Below are 7,076 nucleotides of genomic sequence, written 5' to 3' on the forward strand. Positions count from 1 at the left end.
GCTGATGTGACCCGTCTTCTGGAGCAGTTCGGGACTCAAGGTAAATGATCAATACAGGTTCGTTTATGATCGCGTGTAATTATCCAGACACTATCAGCTCATTTACATCAGATCAGATAAGAACAGGTGCTTTATCAGCACTCAATCATTTCAGTCCATAAAAGCTTATCTTGCCTCAGATTTAATTGATTTGTCTCCTCGGGACAGAAGAGGATGTTGTCACAGATTTAATGCAGTCAGAGACGAACACGGTCCCAGTGTTAATAAAGCAGAAAAATATTACAATACTAATATTTCTTATTTGATCTATTTAGTAATTAGTTTTTATTTACTAGTAGTAATAATAAGAAATATATTATTTTATAGCTATATTGTATTTTTTTGCCTTAAAAATAGCCTTTGATGGCGACATGGCATTAAATAAAAATCTATATATATAACAAAAATCAAACATTTTATTAGAAAAATCAAAAAAAAAAATTCACCAATCCTGGAGCCCTACTGTTAATGCTTTGCGTAATGTATTCTAAACATCAGGATGTTTCGGTTTGGCATTTATTTCTTATTCTGTTCTTTAGATTCCAATCGAGATGTGGCTCCAGCATCCAGGAGCCGATGCGAGTCGTTCGACTTCGACACGCTGCTGAAACAAGCTCAAAAGGGAAGATGAGATCTTCATGAATCAGACGCTGATTTCACCACTGACCAATTTAACTGGTTCACATTCTGGGTTAAGTCCAAGTGAAGCTCTATCTGGGAATAATGGTGATATAAATCCACGTAACATTAGACAATCACATGCTGCACAGAAGAGCTGCGCTTGAGCTTGATCTGGAAAAGCTGTTTTGTTGTTGTTTATTTTTCTGACTTCACTAAACTGGCTTTGCTTTCAGCTCTCTATTACTTGACACTTAAAACCCTACTTTTTCCTCATTAAATGTTGTACATAAGAATGAAATGGCATTAAAGGATGAAATCATCATTATGAAAGCAAATATAACATGCATATATATTTATATATGAAAACACATTCCTTTTGTTTATAACTGAATAAAAAGGTTTATGTGCTAATGAATGGTTTATGTTCTGTTACACTGAACTCAAAACACTGTAAATTTAATCATGTATTATATATGTCAAAATAAAAGATGTTCGAACAAACGTAATAATTAAAACATTTGACAGAATAGGTTGTAATTCTAATATGTGTAGTGTTTGTGGGTAATGGGTGGTGTTAATATTAATGTTTGGATCGTCTAGTTCCACAATAATCACCAAATGTGAAGTGAATAGAAAAGTTATTGCAGATTAATCATCAGAGAATTCATCGAATATCCGCAGATCTTGCTCACGGATCGTTGTCCCGCCTAAAACGATGTCACGTGACGGAGGGCGACGTCATTAAGCAACTGAAAAACCTGTAGATTAATGACCATTTAAAACGATATTCCCCCCCAAAAACATGTCTAGCTTGAAAGATTATTTGGAAGAAACGAAGAATGAATGACTGGTGGTGTATATTTTCTCACGTTCGTCAAACCAATGTTCCTTTATGTTCACTTCAACATTACTTTCAAACATTTCAAAGGCACAACTATTTATTTATTTTCAAACATTTCAAAGTTTGACAACTATTCATGCAGTTATAATATAGTTTGAAATGTATTGACTTTTTATAGTTTAATCGTAGATTTACCTCAAACAGCTGTAGAGTTGACGGTTTGACGAGCAGAAAGTGGGTGGAGCCACGCGCAGAAAGTGGGCGGGGTTTATTTGACAGCTGTTGAAGCGCGCATGCGCGACGGGGTGACCACGAGTTCAATAAGGAAGCAGAGAGATCATAAACATGAACATTATTTTAAAAGCGGTGTCAGTTCAGTGTCGGCAGATGCACAGACCTCGGTTCAGATCCATTCAAGAGCACAGAGAGCGATCATCTACATGCTCGTGACAATCCCCTGATCTTTAGATCTGCTGCAAAACCAGGAATCATGTCCAAGAAATCCAAGATGTTCCTCAGTGGAGTCGTCGAGGGTGAGTGGGACACCAAAAACATATGACTTAACATAAAATAATGTAATATAATATGATCATTCTTCAAATATAACGATACAATAAACTATTCATGTTAATGCGTTTAGAATGTGATACTTTTATTTAGAAATTAAATATACAATAAAATATTTGCATTGTTTTTACTTAGTATTTTTTATATTTTGCAGTAAAATATTACACGTTTTTTGTACTCATTTAGTAATTGATTTATTTTTAGCAGCAGTATAATATTTTTAATAATTATTATTATTATTAATTTAAATTTACTTTCTAGCAAGATTAGTACAATAATAATATTTTATTTAGTATTTTTTGTTTTTATTTTGTAGCCATAGCAGGAAATTATTATAATTTTGTTTCCATTGCAATATTAATATTATTGTATAAATGTAGACAAATCGTGCAGCCCCAAAAGTGCAGCATATCCGAATTTTAATTCACAACCACAATTTTTTATATTGTTTTCTATAGCATTTTAGTGATATGATCATACTAATAATAATGCATAGAGTGTACCACTTATATTATTATAAATGCAGGACATCTGAAAGGTGTGTGTATATAATAAACAAGATATACAATTTGTAGAATATTTAATATTATGTATTACAATAAATACACAAGAGTGTATTGCTGTGTTGTTGTTGTAAGTTGTGTTTGTGAAGGGTCACCGCTGTATGAAGTGATCTTTGTGTGCTGCAGGGTTTTTATGGGAGGCCGTGGACTATGAGCCAGAGGAAAGAGCTCTTCAGGAGGTGAACGAACCGCTCTTATCACATGCCATCAGCTCTTATCAGCTCATTTATCTCACTTCTTCTCTGTGTGTTCGTGTTAAAGAGAGCAGAAATGGGGCTTGAACGCATATCTGTACGCCCCAAAAGATGATTACAAACACCGGATGTACTGGAGGGATCTGTATTCACTGGAGGAAGCAGGTGACGATAAGTGAACTGCACACTCATGCATTCAGCAGACACTATTATCCAGAACGACCTCCACATGCTATTTAAGTGTATCTTCAATAATAATTACCATATTTTCCAGACTGTAAGTTGCACTTTTTTTCATAGTTTGGCTGGTCCTGCGACTTATAGTCAGGTGCGACTTATTTATTAAAATTAATTTGACATGAACCAAGAGAAATGAACCAAGAGAAACATTACCGTCTCCAGCCGCTAGAGGGCGCTCTGTGCTGCTCAGTTCTCCTGTAGTCTACACTGAAGACATAGAGCGCCCTCTAGCGGCTGGAGACGGTAATGTTTTCTCTTGGTTCTTGGTTCTAAATAAAGGCGACTTATATGTATTTTTCCTCATCATGATGTATTTTTTGACAGATGCGACTTATACTCAGGTGCGACTTATAGTCCGAAAAATACGGTAATTATTTTTCGAAAAATACGGTAATATTTTTGAAATACATTTTAGATTGAAAGGTTAAGATTTTTAAAATTAAAAATAATGTAAAAGTTGAAAAACAATTATACATATTTTTAATATCATAATTTCTTTATTAAAATTTATGCATTTGAATATAATATAATTGGATATAATGCAAAATTTATTTTTGGCTCATAGAGGTGGGAAAAACATGCAATTAAGCATATCTTAAATAATAATTTATATATTTTTAATTATTTTTATATTGAAATGTTAAGAAATAACTTTATTAAATTTAATGACAAAGTTTAAACACAATTATATATTTTTATTTGTTTAATGGCATAATGTATTTTTTTTAAATGAGTCTATTTTAATATAATATAATTGGATATAATGCAAAATTATTTTTGGGCTCGTAGAGTTGGGGAAAAAAACATGCTATTTAAGCATCTCTTCAATAGTAATTAATATATATTTTTTTACATTTTTTTTTTTTTTTTTTAAATAATGTAAAAGTAAAAAATATATATTTTTCTTTAATAATTGAATGTATGCATTTAAATATAATATAATTTTTAATAAGGTTTTAAACATTGCATTTCAATGAGTAATGTATTTGATTTCTAGTTGTAATGTAAAAGCGAGTCGTTTCTGAAGATGAGGTGTTGGTTGTGTCTTCCAGAGCAGCTGATGACGCTGATCTCCGCCGCTCGGGAGCGTAACGTGGAGTTCATCTATGCCATCTCTCCAGGGCTGGACATCACCTTCTCCAACCCTAAAGAGCTGGCGGCGCTCAAGAGGAAGCTCAGCCAGGTGCGCACCGCTGGAAACAATCACATCTCTATCACATTACTAATAAAGACAGAGACAGTAGATCACTCATGTAAAGCATCTGTGTGATCATGTATTGTGGACTGCGTGCAGGTGTGTGGCTTCGGCTGCCGGTCGTTCGCGCTGCTGTTTGACGACATCGAGACGGAGATGTGTCCGGCTGATAAAGAGGCGTTCAGCTCGTTCGCTGAAGCTCAGGTGTCCGTCACTAACCAGGTGTTTCTGCACCTGGACGAGCCACACACCTTCCTCTTCTGCCCCACAGGTAAACACAGCCGTCTCAAAATAACCACCAGCATTCTCAGTGTTGAGCGTTTCTTCAATGCACAACAAAATACTCTGGTGTCATTATTTCTGTAATCTGGTTTGTGCAGATTACTGCGCTGCGTTCTGCACTCCTAGCGTGCCGCTGTCTGCGTATCTGAACACGGTCGGAGAGAAACTCAACGCTGGGATCGACATCCTCTGGACAGGTAGCATCACTAACATTCATGCATTTAGCAGATGCTTTTATCTGAAGTGACTTGCATTGCATTCAGAGTCTGCGTTTGATCAGTGCATGCATTCCCTGCCAATCAAACCCGTGCATCACTAGTGCACTAATGCATGAATGCATCGTAATGGAAGTGGCATGAAGGCAGTTTCTTGACATGCAGAACATGCTTGTGTCCCGTCAGGGCCGAAGGTGGTGTCCCAGGACATCAGTGTGGCGTCTATAGAGGAGGTGTCCGCTGTCCTGAGGAGACCGCCGGTCATCTGGGACAACATCCACGCTAACGACTACGACCCGCAGAGAATGTTCCTGGGACCCTTCAAGAACCGGCCCACCGAGCTCATCCCTAAACTCAGAGGCGTCCTCACCAACCCCAACTGTGAATTTGAGCTGAACTTCGTGGCTGTTCACACGCTGGCCACCTGGTGCAGCTCGGGACACAGAGACGTCTCTATGGGTAAAGATCGCTTCTGTTCACACCGCATCGTGTGCATCATTTATTAATGTCTGTGATGTCATCGCTGCACAGATGGAGACGATCAGGGCTCGGACTACAACCCCCATGAGGCTTTGCGGCTGGCGCTCTCTGATTGGCTGGTTGAGTTTGGCAGAGCTGATCAACCTGATGGTAAATACGTTTTAAAAAGGCCGTCAAAACATTTCATTACTTGATATTGATAAATATGTCAAATATCAATTTCAGTTTAACTTCTCATTTAAATACACTGAAATACTAAAATAAATAAATAAACAAAAAATGAAAACTACATAGAAATTTTTTTAAAACTTACTAAAAAATTACTAAAATAAAAAACAGAAAATATTAAAATATGAACAAAAGATTATAATAAGATTATATACACAGCTCATATTTCACCCTTAATTCAAAGAAAAATGTATGTTTTTCTTATAAAAAGCCTATTTTTAGGATTTTTATGCTTCATTTTTATGCAAATTAAGCATTGTAAAGAAATTCTCATTACTATAAAGCAAACTAATTATTTTTTTCAATATATTTTATTTAAAAAATCTGATACTGTGATTTGCTGAATTAAAAAAAAACATTGAATCAGTGTTATTTAATATCATTCATATAGTTTTGTTATTGTTTTGAATTATATTAATAAAAAATCAGTTTTCAATTAAAATTTCAGTTAATTCTTTGTGTTTTTATTATTATTAATTATTCTTTTATCTGTTTTAATTATTCGAGTACTTTCAAATGACACGTAAATGACAAATATAGTAAGTTAAAGTTCTAGTTTTATTCTAATGAACGTTTTTATATGGTTTTAGATAATAGATAAGACCCTGTAGAATCAAAAACACCTGCTTAATGCATTAATAGTAATGTTGGAATCCCAATCACTCGTGATTATCCCAGCGGTGTGTCCCTGTGTTCAGGTGCAGGAGCGGGCCGCTCTAAACGCCAGGCGTCTGACGAGGAGCCGATGCAGACGGAGGGATACGCTCCAGGACCCGGAGACAACCCTCTGTACACCGCTGAGCCGCTGACGCTGGACGACCTGACGCTGCTGTCCGAGCTCTTCTATCTGCCGTACGAACACGGAGCCACGGCCGTCCTCATGTTGCAGGAGCTGCACTGGCTGCGCTAGAGGCAGAGCAGGATTCAGAGCGGGTCAGGATCACTGCATGCACTGTGAGTTGTTCTGGATATAATGTGTTGATGTACCTGTACCTGTGGCTGGATCTCCGCAGGATAAGGAGGAATGGCGGCGGAGAGCGGAGAAGTTTGACGATATGTGCAGCGCTGTGGTGCGGATGTTCAACAGACTGTCCAACGTTCCCAACCGGATCGTCCTGTACGACCTCTACAACTACATCTGTGACATCAAGAGCGGCGTCACCATGGCCAAAGCCTTCGTCAAGACCCTGGTGAGAGACTCGAGCCGCCCGTCCTCAGAGATCACCCCATCATGATAACACAGCCCTCGTGTGTTTGTGTTGCAGGAGGTCAGACGCCTCACCCCGCGCTCGCTCTGACCGATGACCCCGAGCCCTGGGGCTTCAGAGGAGGCCTGTCCGGAGAGCTCCAGGTCCTCACCTCATATATTATATATGAGTATTATTGTTTTAGCTGTGTGGTGTTAGCAAGGTGCTTCTGTTTGTGTTGATGTTCAGAGGATGCTGCCGTCTCACGGGATCCGTGACCTGTTCCGCAGTCCTCCGTCCACACGCGTGTACACCATACGACCCTGCACCCCTAGAGACCAGGTGACACGCTCTTAAAGAGACAGTACACCTCTAAACCAGCAGCTACTCGCCTTCCTCTTTTAACATGTTCCTTTTCTGTGGT

General features: G+C 37.9%; 1 pseudogene; it reads left to right on the forward strand.

The window, feature by feature from the left end:
- Positions 1 to 1,991: 1,991 nt before the first annotated feature.
- On the forward strand, positions 1,992 to 7,035 carry LOC113087028 (protein O-GlcNAcase-like; annotated as a pseudogene).
- Positions 7,036 to 7,076: the final 41 nt, after the last annotated feature.

Source organism: Carassius auratus, unplaced genomic scaffold (assembly GCF_003368295.1).
Source record: "Carassius auratus strain Wakin unplaced genomic scaffold, ASM336829v1 scaf_tig00044398, whole genome shotgun sequence".
NCBI lineage: Eukaryota > Metazoa > Chordata > Actinopteri > Cypriniformes > Cyprinidae > Carassius > Carassius auratus.